The sequence below is a fragment of the Hippocampus guttulatus genome, chromosome 11 (assembly GCF_054856545.1).
Source record: "Hippocampus guttulatus isolate MCC_2025c chromosome 11, RoL_Hgut_1.0, whole genome shotgun sequence".
NCBI lineage: Eukaryota > Metazoa > Chordata > Actinopteri > Syngnathiformes > Syngnathidae > Hippocampus > Hippocampus guttulatus.
The window spans coordinates 14,970,846-14,987,162 of NC_141271.1; the positions used below are offsets into that span (position 1 = coordinate 14,970,846).

A 16,317-nucleotide genomic window follows, 5' to 3' on the forward strand; every position below is an offset into this window, starting at 1 on the left:
GACATCTTTTAAAAACTTCAAAGGATTTATTTGAGTTTAAAATCTCCAAAATGGAAGTTTACATCCTCATGTGCGTCCATGCGTCTTTGAGGATTAACCAGCAAGTATCAGACTACTTGTCATGACGTTCGTCAGGAGGATGTGCGCCAAAGTGGAGGAGGAGAGGGTTGTTACGTGTCGAAGTTTACGAGATAAATGTGAACATCAAGTTCTGCGGGAATAACAGAATCAGTGACCTCGTGGAGGTCTGCTCTCTCTGGATGCACTTCCAGTTCTCTTGCGGGTTTGACGCGAGTTATAAATAATCTTTCAATAGCTCACTTCATCCATTACGTTTTTGCCGAAATTAGATGTCTGTGTTTAGGTCATGACAGGCAATGTTTGTTTTGCAGCCCATTGAGCATCTATAAAAAAAAAAATCCAGTTTTAATGTTGCTCCAAGACAGAAAGCATTTACAAGCTAAACGGACACACCCGCTTTTATTGTAAGTGAAAGCGTACGCTCCTTTTGAAATCACGGAGCAACATGGTGGTCATAGAGTATTTGAAACCACAGTAACACTTCGTTTGATTATTTGAGCTTTTTCTTCTTAAAACACATGCTGACATCAGTGGATATTTACATTTTTTTTGTATCCTGCCAAATTCAAGAGCCAAGCTTCTAATTAGGTATAGTATGCAATTATGATAATAGCATGACGTCATTCTGCGTCAACGCAAACCACATAGGATTCCTGTAGTTAGTAATAACGACTGCCTAGAAATTATCAGAACATATGAATTGTTGCAAATGAGCAGGGAACACAAAAACAATGCTCACTATTATAATTTAAAAAGCTGAAAAGCAGGCACATCATTTAGGTTTAGGATGCAAAGTAAAATCAAAAGCCTATATGAATAAATACTTACTAACACTTCAGGCATTGCAATTACAGTTATGGGCGAAATTGTGTTTACTGTCTCCGACAGTTTGTATTGATTCATTGAAAGCTAAAACAAATATGGTCAATGTAGATGCTGGAAATGTGGGTTTTAGATTAAAAAAAAAAAAAAAAAAAGAATGAAAGACTTGATTTTACTAATACATGCTAAGTTGTGTTTACTGCTTCTAAAAGAGTGTGTGTACACTGCTTCAGTAAATGCTGAAACAAAGCAGAAACTCTCTGGTGTGGATATTTACATTTAGTAGAAATATAAGTTTTAGTGTAAAAAAAGAATAGTACTGCACTATAAGAAAAATCTTAATGACACTTATGGGATAAACTGTGTTTATTGTCTCGACAAGAGTGTACACTGCTTGTGTAACTGTGGATAAGATGTTGACTGTCTAACATTTTTTAATAGTACCAGTATATATAATAGCAAATATTTGGCGTAAACATCTTTTTATCTTAAAAAGTGCACACAGTTCCAGTAATAGATGATAAAAAGCTGGTCATCTCTAAGTTGTATATTTATATTCAAATGACTAGATACTGTAACCTAGGTGTCAAACCCAAGGCCCGAGGTCCAGATTTGACCCACCACATCATTTTATAATGAATTTTTAAAAAATGTGCCCATCACAAGTCTGGCGCAAAGTGCAGAAAAAAATGTCTTACGTTTGGTATTTTTTGTAGACAGGCGCATCTATAAAGGGAGCGTTGCTCCATTGTGAGAGTGAACACAGCCAGCTTCTTTCCCAGCCAATGGAAGCAGCTCCTCTCATCTCTTTAAATTAAATGCAGGAAAAGCTCATAGGCTACATGGCAGAAGGATTTGCTGGCTTTTATGCAGGGGGTCGACACGCGCAAAGTACTTTTAAAAGGAACTACAAGAAGATCTCCACTGGAGAATGACGTAAAGTTGGCCACTGTGAAGTGGGCACTTGGAGGCTGCCTTCCACCACTGATCAAGCATCTGTGTGTGACATAATGTGGTGCGATAATAAAGTGTGGGATTTACTCTCATCAATACCAACATTTTTGCTGTATACGTTGTTACATAGGACTTAACTGACATTTTTCTAGCCTGGTAAAACTACACATGGCCACAGACAGCACCACTGTCCCAAAATATTGTCAGTGTATAATAAAATTGGGTGAATGCTCATTACCTTACAACTCCTAGTAGGACACAAAGAGGAAGCAAAAATGTGATTTTATCGACTAATATACAAAGTACTCATAAATGTCAGTTTTTGTTATTGTGTTTTATGTTGTACATTGAATTCAAAAAGTTCCCCAAAAAAGGCATTGTCCATTTTTTTGATAATACATATAGTCTTACAAACCCCCTATTTCAAAACTGGTTATCCATCTATTTACACCTGTGTGCAATACTGACATCATAATGACCCTTTCTAGTTTTTAAAAAAAGTATATGCTACCACACACTGTCTCAGTAAATGCTGATAAAATGTTGATAATCTAATTTGGACATTTAGAGTAGTTGTAAAATGCTTTTAAAATGATACTTATAATATAAATTGTATTTTTAATGCAGTCGGTGGTTCCCTAACCGTCAACAAACTAATCCATTCATTGTCTTATTCCCGGACTACAAATTGAGAGCCGCTGCGGAAGTCCCTCCCTCTCTTCGCCAAAGCAGTACCTGGATGATGTAACCCCCTTTCCAAATATAGCGTGTTGCCGTTGGCTGGCAGGCACTGCCATTGGCCAGGGCGTCTGTCAATCAGGTGACGTCATGCCAGTCGCGTTATTATTGTAAACAGCCCCGCTCTAGTGCTCCTCTCCCTCCACTGACGCTCCGCGTAGCCGACTACTCCTCGCAAGCCCCTTCCTTTGTTCGCGAAAGCGCCGACACGACGCAGTTATCGACTGGCACCGCAAAGTTCCAAGCACAGTTTCGAATCACGAACACTAGGAGAAAAGATTAAAAAGGATCGTTTTGTTGCGTGTCGATATTCAAGCTCGCGAGGGTGACCGTTTGTGAGCCGGCGAGTGCTGCTTGGCGGGACTGACAATAACAAACGAAAAGAAAGCACAAGAACTGCAATTTAACTACGAGCTCAACTTGTTTGGACACTCATTCGCTGTTGCGTGTGGTGCGAACGCAACAGACAAAAAAAAATGAAATTAAATAAACGTGGTTAAATGTTAAATTGTTATTTAAAACAAAAAAGGTGCGACTTGTCATTCTGTACACGGAGTTGTCATCTACTTTATCCTCAAATCGACACTCGAAAAAGTTAAATTTAACAACAATCATATTAATAGTACTTACTCAAGCTATTGGATGCTTTGGTGGAGTGCTCGGTCCGCATCTTTGCCTCTCTGCTGGGGTGACACCCTCCACACCACGGCCGCCGTTCACCGCCTTCTGACCGGCAAGTTGAGTTGACAACACGCTGCCATTCTGCTGACTGGCGGGCAAGTGCAGCTTCAGCAAAGCTTCGAGGAAGTTGTTTCTTTTGTTCCACTATTTTGCCTTGCGTCAATATTGCGAAAAAAAGAGGAGGGTGGGGGTGGACGTGGAGGAGGAGGAGGGAGGAGGAGGGGGTGATGGTGCTGGGGGGCGGTGACACCTCCCTCCCCGCTCGCCTGCGTGTAAGAAGCAGCAAAAAAACAAACACTCGACAGACACAAGAGAGTTCACATTGAACGCAACACCTTGCCTTTATCATTTTAACGCCGGTTGTGCGCATGTGTGGGAATACGAAGGACAAGGTGCCGAGTTGCGCGCAAACGGACAGCGAACGCAACACTGTCCCTCGCACCCCGTTTGTGTTACTCCAACAAAACTTTATGATGGGTTAAAGAATAGTGATGGGATCCACACTCCACGAAACGCGATGCCTTCACTTCCCCAAACGAGGCGTCCTCACATGGGGAAGTCGAGAGACGGAAAAAATGCATTTCCTAATTTTCGTCGGTGTTGCGTTAATGTTCTCGGGGTTGCCCTCCTCCCCCCAGGCAACTTCTGGTATCTGCACTTTAGTTTCATTGGGACAATTCGGCACTCTAGTTTGGAGCGTCACTCATGACACAATAACAAACGCATATTTCCGGGATCTGCGTACGCGCATACGCACATGGACATGCACACAAGGTGAACAGAGGCGGCTTATAAGCATAAATAGGATCATGTGGGTTCATCGGATAAAAGGGTGAAACGCGCTAGCCCCTCCCTCGTCTATACAGTCTTACAGTGGCGTTGCGTCAGGAAGTTGCTGGAGTCACCGAGGTCACTCGCCATCAAGACATAACTCAAGTCTTCAACTACGGCGTCCATACGATAGGATGTCTATTGCTGTGCACTGACATAGCATCAGTTCCTATATAAACACAAGATGGGAGTGACACGCTTTTCTCTACCTGCAATGAATAATGAACAAATTTGAATGAGCACGCCCAGGAACTTTCAAACGATCACATGAATAAACACTAATAAAATGTTGGGTGGTTTTCGTAACCCACTTGGCTGGGTAGCTGTGGATTTGGAGCAGATTGGATTTTGACCCAACAGATTGGGTTGATGATCGGATGTGGGCGGCTGAAGTTGGTTGGATGGCTCAGTGGGTAACAGCAACACGGGTGTCTTTGGATATTGGCGTTGTGGGGCCAGAAAGATGTGGTCACTCAAGTTGTCTTCCGTTTAGAAACGAATGGGATGGGCGCAGTATCATCTGCCCCCAGCAGAGGGCGCACTTCCTGGATGATTGAGGATGGAATTTGGATTTCGGTCAGTCCAAGGGGATGAGAAATTGTAACTTTCAATGTTCAATTAAGCCCAATGTCATAAAATGGCCCATCACTAAAGCCGCCAAGGAAATCATTAAAAATTTTGAAAAACATGGCGCTTCGGCGTAGAATCCGTACAGGTGGAGTCACACGTTTAGGACCACATACTGCACACACTCCACCATAACTTTGATTTTCATAAAGTAATAACGCATATAGTCAATTACTACATGAATGAAGGAAATGACATGCCACTTTTTTGTGTCGATTCTTCATCTTTCCACTTGAAAGCCATTCTCCTGTACAAAGTTACTCTTTGGTGTAAAGTGCTATAACCTGTCACTCAGCCAGAGTTGTCAGCTCGGGCCACCGTCCAAGCTCAACGTCGTCCACTCATTTTTCACATGATGGATAAAATGTCAAATGTATTGTGTGATACCTTTACATTAGGGTAAACGGGGCGACGAAGAGAGGACTTGCCCGTGTCCTGAAGTGGGTCAACGGATATCCCTGCTCGGTGATACGGAACATCGCTGCCCCTCACAACTACACAAAGAAGAAGACAGAAAAAAAAGTCATTTTGCTCACTTGCCAGATAATTAGAGAGTATTTGCCCCATTTGTCCCCTTAAATAAACAGTTGGCCTTTTAGTGGTGAGTGCAAAGCACACAAAATATGATCAGTGAACCTCCCACACTTGTGTTTTGAATGCAAAATGGACAGTCGGTCAAAATTCTTAACTTATTATATTGTCTTGTTTAATATTTAAAAAGTAAAAAACTAAATACAGTGAAAGCTTTTTTTTCAACACTTACTCCAAAGGAAGAAAAGTAGATATAATGTACGCATGCAGTCAAATTCAAAGCAATTAAGTTAAGGCACATTTTTTAAAAATATTGATATATTTTGATGCTTCTAATTCAGAAACGCAAGCTCTCCAAGCCATTTGAATTACATTCAACACTTAACCCGGAGGTCAAATCGAAAGCAGAGGAGATTGTATTGAAGGAAATTAAATGAATGAGTGGCGCTATCTTACATCACAGGGCACCGTCGCACATAAAGCGGATAAGCTGACACACATGCATGCTCACTCAGTGCACAATGGTATATGCACAAAAAGAGGCCCACATTTACAAGGCACTTATGGGTCGTTCTCCACAGAGACGGACGGCACATGGTCTTGTGATAACTGCCTGGTCCCACAATGAAACCTAACATGCAACAGAGCAGCCTCTTTTCACCAGCAGAGTAGAATTTTCAAAAATGTATATGCTCCCTAACTCAAAGTTAAGTGTGCCACAACAACATATGAAAACCACACAGATGACAAATCAATCAATATCATTCATTCTACTCAGATTATATGACAAAAAAACAAAAAACATTTTAACCAATTACTCTAACTTAACTTAACTCTAACTAGCAACTTTGGCCAGAGAGCTCAGTGACAAGACACATCAGAAAAGGACAGGGAGATATGGCAGAAAGATAAACTCCAAGAAAATTACTCAAAAACTTGTAAGTATGCTTCGGCATAACATTGTTTCCTTATCACAAAAAATGAAAAATAAATTAAAAAAAGAATTTACCTTGACCTTTATTGACATTATTCTGTAGTCTCTCTAAACTTTTCTTTTATCCCTGTCAAATATTTTCCATGCTGTCTCTTCCACTGCACGTCATATCTCCTGCTCTGTCCTCGTGTGCACATAATCAGGGCAAAAAACGCACCAAAAATCCACCTACACCTTATAACTAATACTCCATGAGCATATTCTGACAATGCGAGTACCACCTACTACTGTCATGTACTGTATGTGCAATTACACTTTATTCTAGTATGCCCAAAAAAATAGCATGTTCCTTGAGGTCACAAGCGTAGTATCGGACCCACTTATATGAGAAGATAAAATTTGCGTTGTGCACCATTACCACCTTGGGACAGAATGTTGCTGCTCCATATTGCCAAAAAAGGACAAGGAAATCTATCCGTGTTTATACAGTTACTGTACTGTAAAAACTGTGCTGAGTAAAAAGACTGTAGTTATGGGCTTTTACCATGACTTGCCCCAGCAATACAAAATCGTCAGAAGAACTTGCGTTGCTTGGGCAAAATGATCGCTGATCCTCCAAAACCAGCTAGCATGCGCAAGCTAGCATGATAAAGGAGGGCAAAGTGGAACAAACAATGGACGGCTGCTGCTTGCTCATGACTGAGGCTTATGACTAACGTCGGAAGAGAGTGGGAGGGCGCCCGTGCCAGTGTTGCCATACCAATGTTGAGGATAATAGAGCGAAGGGAGGAGTAAGTGGACACTGACGGATATACCAAATAAAACCACAGATCGAATACAAACATTTACATCATGATGAGGATTTAATCCCCCGCATGCTTAGATTGCATGTAAACATGTTGCAAGTGAGAGCCCGGCGTGTTGATCATACATTAAGTACAGCAGGAAGGAGTGTGTCTGTTTATTGCTGCTGTCCATCCATCCATCTATCCATTTTCCGGTCCACTTTATCCTCACAAGGGTCGCGGGGGGTGCTGGAGCCTATCCCAGCCGTCTTTGGGCAGTAGGCAGGGGACACCCTGAACCGATTGCCAGCCAATCGCAGGGCACACAGAGACGAATAACCATCCGCGCTCACACTCACACCGTGGGAAATTTTTTAGTGTTCAATCAGCCTGTCATGCATGTTTTTGGAATGTGGGAGGAAACCGGAGTGCCCGGAGAAAACCCACGCAGGCCTGGGGAGAACATGCAAACTCCTCACAGGAAGGCCGGACCCGGGATCGAACCCACAACCTCTGCACTGTGAGGTCAACACGCTAACCACTGGAACACCGAGCCACTCTTTGCTGCGGTCCAACAATCCAAATTTTGTTTGCGATAACGTGATTATTATTATTTTGACAAAATGTTGTATTGGCCTTTTTTTCCCCCCAATTTCCATTTTAAGACACTTTTTCATGAGCTGTAGGGGGAAAAAATAATTTAAAAAACGTATTAGAAAAATGTTGGTTAAAAAGGTCCTCGTATCCTCTGATAAAGTCAGAAAACAAGTTGTTAGCAAGTCACCTTAAGAAGTTTGCATTTGCAGACTCCAAAATGTTATTGTGGTGAAAAGCGACCTTTTGTTTTCTAGTGGACAATGTTCCTGTGCTAAAGGAAATCTCAAACAAGGTAGAAAATTTTGCAGAGCACCATTCTTGCGTTGATTGGTTAACAAAAGGCCAGGAGGGCGTCATATTGGCTGGTACCTTAGCCGAAGCAGTGGCGTTTTTTTGGTCTGTGATCAGGAAAATTCTACCCACCCCCACTACTGAAGATTGCTTTCCTTGCTTTCCAATCAGGAAAATTTTGTCCCCCTTCCTTTTGTGTCTGGTCAAATTAGAGTTTTCAATTTTCAAAACAGTTTTCAAAAACAAGTTTTCAGTTGAAAACAGTCTGTGTAAACATCTCCTAATTCCTCTCAAAAAAGTGTGGACAAACTTTTGTTTTCTTATTTAGGTTTGTTAGAAGTTCACCTTTAGTCCCATTTCTTTCAATTCACTTTTCAGTTTCCAAAAGGTTTTCAGGGAAACAAGCAGCCCAAATAGTCCCCCCCCCCCCACCCCGTTTTACTTGAAACAGCCCCAAGGAAGCAGCTCCTTAATTCCTCTAACAAAAGTGGAAAAAAAAAATCATGGAATGACACATTTGGCTTTGGTGTCAAGCAGGCTACTTTGAGACAGATTTTTGTACTTGGAAGTTGCCCTTTTCAAGCCCACTGTTGTGTAAACTAATCATTCATTTTAATTTATGGTAAATGGAAAACATGGAAGAAGTCGCCTTATTTCCTCCGAACATAATTGCAGCGCCATATTTGTTTTTGTTCATTAACAGGGCAACTAAAAACTGCTTTGTTGTATGATTGCATTTTCAGCATCCATTACTCAGATTTTCAGTCCAAACATCTGCAGTGGGCTAGCGCGCAAGCTGAAATGAGTTGATTCTTCTGCTGCGTCCTAAATACGTTATTGTGTCCTGCACTTATCGGTGGATGTGTGGCATATCCAAAAAAAAAAAAAAAAAGTCGGCCGTCGGTGCGAAACAGAGGACAGCAACTCCATCTCCTCTGTTTATTTTGTTTAATCCGTGGCACCGACTCATGATTCCTCCCTCATTCCCTTCCTATCTTTCATCCCTGCTTCTCTCTGTCCCACACTGCATGCCTCTCTATTTATACTGTTGAGTCAGTTTGACACCGACGGTCATGGCACACGGCGATAAGAAACACTGAATCATCCTGGTTTAAAAAAAAAAAAGCCGACCGACACACTCGTGTGTTTTCTGAAACTCTACGTGTGCCGAGCGAAATGTTCTCAGCATCTTCCCGAGAGGTGGGGGGGGGGGGGCAGTGGGGATGGGATGCTAGCAGGGGAGGTGTCAGGAATGGCGGCAGCACAGTGTGGAGCACAGCACAGCCAAGTGGACAACAATGGAAGCATGCAGAGGCACAGGTGTTCCTACTGACACAATCAGAATCACAACCATCTTTGTGAATGTGTTTACCTTGGATGCTTGAGCGAGGCCATTAACTCCACCTAGCTCTGCTAATGCGCTTGTCACATACAAAATGCACGCAGTGGGGGTCTGTCTACGTGTGAGGTGGATAACGTGATGTGTTTTCATGATGTATGCGTTTGCGAGGAGAGCCGCCGCTATTGATTCTCTTGCACTCTCGCGTACTTCCCTCAGGAATGCCAGCGCCAAATGGAATAACGCTTCTCAAAAGAGACCAAAGAGCAACCGGGTGGCCCGTCTAGCCAACAAAAGAGCGGGAAAATCCGCCGTTAAAAGTCACCTTTTCGAACCACTCCATCCCTTTATTACCCCCCTCCTTCTTCTTTTACTCACTGGAGGATGCTCAACCATCAGGTCTCTTGGCTCCACTCCATGGGATGATGTCATTATAGATGACATCACCATGCAGACACACACGCACACGCACACGCACGCACACACACCCTCCCTCCCTCCCACCTTCATTTTTGCCCTGAGAGGGAAGGTTCTGTTTGACACACACCCGTGAATCCACAAGCCAAACTGCCCTGTTAGCACAAGCACTTGGATTGAGACGACATATACACACACACACACACACACACACACACACACACACACACACACACGCACACGCACACACACACACACACACACAAGGAGGTGTGGTGAAAGACTACGAGAGAGGGGGAGGGGCACACAGGGTACAAGTTAGTCTAATTACACAACGCTGGTGGAACCATGCGACCACAAAGCACACACTGTCATTAAGATTCAAACCAGGACGTTGTTAACATGCTTCTATTTGCGACGCCACTGTCTGGTGTCGAATTACGATAGGCAAATTAGGCTTCCAAAAAGTGGTTTGTCAAGGTCTTTGGCACACTTTTTTTTTTTTTAACATTCGTATGACAAATATGGGAAGAAAGTGGCAAGCTCAGCACTGGCCCACATCCTCACAAATTGGCCTGCAAATCTAATTACTTAACCGTTTGTTTAATCAACAGCAAAAACAAACAAGGATAAATAGGGGCTTCACAGAGGTTTATGTGCGAGGATATTTCTTGACTACGACTGTAAAACCGCACCATTATGAGATAAAAATGACCTATAATGTATAATGTGACCCTTTTAGACAGAGCCACGCAAGCGTTTTTTTTCTCCTCTTTGCAGCCTATAAGGCACTTAAATGGGGATAAATGACAAACTCGAGTAACGCTGCCAAACAAAAACAATGCTAACAAAAGTCCGGATGTTAGCTGGCAATTTCTTGGTATCCGAAATATGATGTGAGATAACACTAACAATTGTGATTCTGGGGCAGAAGGAAAATGTATGAAGTGTTGTATTTGGTTTTGTGCTGTATTTGTGCCATAGGAGGCTGCGTTCTGGTTCACAGAAGACAACTGAATCCGACCGTTTTGGATCTAGCGGCACCGGGAACGTTTGTGAATCATCTGCAAGACCGCACCTGATTTCTCTACTCACCATGCATACCACCACCCACACTCTCCATTCCTGCAGTTTCGTGACCCTCTTCGGTCCCAAGGCCAATCCTGTTTTTGGTTCATCGTTTCAATAATTTGCGCCAGGAGACTGGAACAATCTGCAACAAAAAGTCACCTCATTCATTCCAGTATCATCGTTTAAAAAGTTAGTCGGGCACACTATTGGTACAAAGCTTACACACAAACGTAATTTTTTTTTTCATCTGAATCCTCACAAATGTTCTCAAATATTTTCTGAGTATTATTCAAAAAGGAAACATTATCGTTTTCCAAGTCAGGGGGAATGGGGCTGCTCATAGCGCTGCTGTGAGTTGCATCTAAGTGTGTCATTGCGCTTTTTTGTCGCACCCACCCGCCCCAAACACGAATCATATTTTGATGACGCATCAGGGGTTGACAAATAATTGATTTTTACGTGTAATTCCTAATACCCAAGTATAGCACGATTGGAGTGCCTGGGTTTCTACCTAGTTTTCCATCCATCCATTTTCTGATCTGCTTCATCCTTACAACGGTCACGGGGGGTGCTGGAGCCTATCCCAGCAGACTTCGGGACACCCTGAACCGGTTGCCAGCCAATCGCAGGGCACACACAGACGAACAATCATCCGCGCTCACACTCACACCTAGGGACAATTTAGAGTTTTCAATCAGCCTATAATGCATGTTTTTTTTAGAATGTGAGAGGAAACCGGAGTACCCGGAGAAAACCCACGCAGGCCCGGGGAGAACATGCAAACTCAACACAGGGAGGCCGGAGCCGGGTTCGAACCCACGACCTCTGCCCTGTGTGGTCGACGCGCTAACCACTGGACACTGATATTGCTAAAATTGTATCGCAAGTTACTCTGTTATTCCCACTCTAAATTAGCTCCTCATATGTCGCTACCATCTAAAACCACAGAAATTTTACTATCTATATCCTGCTGATTCAACTTAGGGAGAAAACGATTGTAATTACATTAAGAGCACAATCGAGTGATTTTATTTTTTTGTTTGTTTGTTTTTGCCGGTGAGGTGATTCCATTTCCTTTAGAGCAACTTGTTGAAGAGCGTTGACCGGCACCACCATCACATTTGTGTCATGACTAATTTAGTAGAAAGAGCTTTCTCACCCTCTCGTCTCAGCGCACCAGCGGTACTCCCTCACTCCTGAAACATGTCTGGCCTTTATGGAGCACACTTGGCACTCCGGCATTCGATGATGTCATCTGGGTTGAATGGGCCTAAACGACACGAGGAACAGCAAAATGAAAAGAAGGTAGGGGGACGTGATGAGCTGGCGTGGATATTCCCCCCTGTCTGTTCAGCAACACGAACAACATTTTGGTGAGTTTCCTGGGACACTGGTCCTAAATTACATTTTGCAAGTCTCAAAATATTGAGGCATGATTGCAGGTTTTCATGCGGCGCTGCTGAAGGAGGTCTGGAGAGCGGTTTTGAGTCTGCCCGGTTTTACACTGGAAAAGACAACGATGCAGAGGAGATGGTAGGATCTGATATTTGGGCATCACATACAATTGCTGCATTAATTAATGCATTTGGTAAAGTGAGTTTTGTGACAGTATTTGATGACACCTGCTTGGTAGTTTTAGAACATGCTAAGTTCAGCTGATATATTGTATTGCTGCTAACCAATGGCCTCTTATCCAAAAGCTATTTGGTACTTTTAGGCATATTTTAGCCAAGGTGAAAAATAAAACATCTAAAAAAAAATCTTTACTTGTTGAATGTCACAATAAAAACATTTTTTCCCATTTTATGGAGTGAAATGATATTTGATCCACTACAAATGTGACATGTTTTTTCCTCCCACAGAACGGATGGTGCTCATGAGATGCTAAAAAATTCCGCAGGGTATCAAATTATTAGTCTCAATGTAAACTGTTGCAAGAAAGCTTTTGAAAAGTATTTAAAAATAAAAACGCAGTGTTGTTTAAATATTCACAATCAAAACAAATACTCGCTTTCGGGTTGTGTGAGCGGTTTAGAGTGCCTTGTGGTCGGTCGCGAGTGCGCGCATGTCAAGTGAGATGGTGGAACAACATTCTTCTTTGAGATCAGTCAAATTTAGAAGACATTCATTTTCCCCTTACAGGAAATTTAACCTGAAAATGCCCTTTTCCCTCCAATTAATTAAAAACAAGCGCTAATACTAATAAACAGTGGTGGGCGTGTCTGTGAACTTCCGTCATTTGACCCAGGAGGTGGTTGTGTGTGCCATAAAACGTTGCCTGCGTGGTACTTGATCTTTATTCTTTTAGTCTAAAAACACAGACGGTACTTGCTGTCTTAAAACTGTAGCTCAAGGCAAATGATGCACAATATCTGTGCTCTTCCTGAACGGGGAGGTTCGCAGCATTGGTCATGGAGTTCACCCATCTGCCCAATGAGTGTAAGCCAGGACCCCTGTCAGTTCCACCTGCTCTCGCCTCCAGAGGAGTTGGGAGGCGAGGGGGAATAAATTTAGATGACGAGAGAAGCTCATCCGCAAAAGAGAGATCATCCAGATTGTTGGGGCTCTCATGGTTTTTGCCGAGCACAGAGAGAGGGCATGAGAACAAAATGTGTCCCCACTTGAGTCCTTCTACACACTGAAAATAAGGTGTAGCCATGTATACGCTTGATATAGGTCTTTGTACATCATACAGTAAGTATTATTATTTTTCTCATCATCAACTGGAAATACTCCTCAAGGCAGATGGCCGGCCACCCAGAGTGTGCTTCTGCTTGGGTTTCCCAATCCATTCATCAGCTCCAAAACAAAAAAAAAAGTCTGCTCATGGAGGAATTGTTGAGTCGCCGCATGATACACAGTAACGGACAGTCTTAACACATTACTCATTGGGTACTCATTGGATGAGATGAAATTGAAGAGTCGAGTCAGAGAAAATGTCATCTGTCCCACTAAAGTGAGAGGTATTGATATTGTTTATTCCCCTTTGGTAAGTTGCACAATATCATATTTTTAACTCATCTTAAAACGTTTTTTTGTCATAACATGACAAATGATTTATTGTAATATTATACCGTCCAACTGGAACGATCAATATTTCTTGGACTATTTTTACGACGACTGTCTCTATTTTCAACTTTTAAAAAATCATAATATAAAAATCATATTACCATTTTATTCCCTTCCCTTTTCACTACAATATAAAGACATAAGATTCCACGTTTTTTTTAATGCAAAGTGCACAACTTTTACTCTCAAACCTATTTGAACTTTTTCCTTGTGTTATGACTCAATTATTTTCCTTTATTCTGGAATTTCATCAGGAGAGAGGTTGCAATATCATTCCTTTATTCCCATAATGTTCTTATTCCCTTTATAATCTTACAAATACATTCTTGCAACATGACACATTTTTCATAAAATATTTCAAGTACAATCTGTTACCCTAGTTTAGCTCTGATGATACTTGCTACGGTATACTTCCAGATGTTAAAGTGTTTTTATTGCAGTATTCCATTTTTTTTTTTAAATAGCCAAGAAGCCATCCTCAACACATATGGCGTTGCACTCAGAGAAACGGTCACCTATGAAAACTCGCGTAGTGTAAACCACAGAAATTAACACGGTGAGCTACTTTTAAATGGGTTTAATATGATTATGTTTCGAGTATAATTGAACGTTGCATGTTTTCCTGGCATGGTCTAATAGGAGAGACTGTGGCCTGGCTTCTGTCAGAATGTTTACAAGCGTATTATTGGACATATTTAGTTCTAGATGGCGTATGTGCGTGCGTGTGTGTGTGTGTGTGTGGTGGGGTGGGGGATGTAGAGTTGCTTGTTTTATTTGTTCTGAGGGCAAATGAGATCCTTATCGCATCTGTTGTATATTTGTCTTGTTTATATCACGACTCGAGCATCTTGAATGTGTGTGTGTGTGTGTGCGTGTGTGTGCGCGTGTGTGTAGCCAAGCCTAAAAGCATTTAAGCGGGAACGGGCGAGGGTCTGGAATGGTGGGATGACATCATTGTCTATGATGTCATTTCTTCAGGGTGACTTTGGCACATGTGAGCCTGGCTGGTGAGATCACACGTTCGCTTCAATATGCAGTTCCTAATTGACAACAGCTCAGCCGCTCATCATTAGTGACCGATGACGGCGTGACAATTTCAAAGCGGCCATTCGGGTCGTCCCAATTACCGGAGTGTTACAGGTGATATCATTCATATGCAAGTAAAGAAAGGTTCAGGTTCGGATAGACACAATCAAACAAGAGCAATAATAATAGTAATAACAATCATCACCAAATCAGATATATGGCAATTTCTATACTTGCAACTGGCAAATATAAAATATCAGATGTTAATAATCATCATGTATGCAAGCAATTGATTGTTTTAGTGGTGTAAAACAGAAATGAATCAAATGGCTGCAATGATTAGGACCGTCAAGTCTTAAATTAGGAATTCTTTTTGCATGCAATGAAATGTGCAAATTAGCTATTTTACTGAGCAATCAAACATCTTATAAAAATGATTATGATAGCTGATCACAGTGATTGCTTTTTCAACAGAGAAGGCAATACAATAAGGACACAGCGTCACAAAGTTCTATGATGAATCCATTCCTTATGAACCGGACATTGCATACATTATAAGCCAACACCTAAACACACCACATAAACTCCATATGAGAATCAATTTTCATGATTGAGCATACGATAATTTCCAGCTAAAGTCACTGTTCATCTCATAAATCTATTTTCATAACTGTACTAAAACAACAACTAAACTTTAGGAGTTATGTCAAAGCTAACCCAGGTCTGTTTTTCAGACATGACATAAAACTTTTTTTGATTTTTAAGTGACCCCAAACCTTGAGCAACATTTCTTTTGGCGTATTTCGACATTCCAACTACATACCATTGACTAGGTGTGGGCGTCTGCAACAAACGTCTGTGGAGTAAACAGACGGTGGCCAAACCTGTTTCCGGGCAGCACAAATATGGTTTTAAAATTATTAGTTATAGTTTGGAGGCAGACATTTTTGTGTTGATAATTTTTTTGTGGTCGACTTACCCATTTTTTTCCCCTCTAGCTGTAGTACAAACATTAAGCAACATGACGAGAGTAGATTTTCCAAATTGAGGAATGAGACACAAATTACTTTTCAACATTAGTCAGTGTCTTGTTCAATTTGCTGATGAAGCAAGAAGACACAAAGGAATTTAATAACTAACACATTCTGTTCCAAAAACATTCGTTGACCACTAATTTGTTTGGATTTCCCAAATTTTCACAAAAGAAGTAGAAATAAGACAATCCCGAATTCAACTGTGGCCGCCTGAAAAACCTTTGTTAAGCATACAGGCAATTTTTCAAACTAACATTTTAACAATCATATAAGTGTAAAAACAAGTCATACACTGGAACATCCTATCAATCCACCAAATTCAACAAAATGTAAGACCTTCACATTCACAAAATGTGAACACGGGACAAATAGTTAGCTTAGACTTAGCTTAGCAACCAACCTCACCCAATCGTCCTTCTGGTGGGACACAATTGTGCCGGAGTTCACCACTCAAGACTTTGTGCAAACCTTCCATGTGTCCAGTGAGTC

General features: G+C 41.7%; 1 long non-coding RNA gene across 3 annotated transcripts in view; it reads right to left on the minus strand.

Annotated features, from left to right (window-relative positions):
• Positions 1-16,317, minus strand: part of LOC147198286 (uncharacterized) — a 37,127-nt gene extending 20,810 nt beyond the window's left edge. For 2 of the 3 annotated variants that reach the window (XR_015102370.1, XR_015102372.1), the window contains exons 1-3: positions 11,859-12,116; positions 10,724-10,841; positions 3,226-5,228 (exon numbers count right to left, since the gene is read on the minus strand). This is a non-coding gene — a long non-coding RNA (uncharacterized LOC147198286). Of the gene's footprint in view, positions 1-3,225; positions 5,229-10,723; positions 10,842-11,858; positions 12,117-16,233 lie in introns of those variants that run through there. The other variant, XR_015102371.1, reaches the window with a different exon arrangement.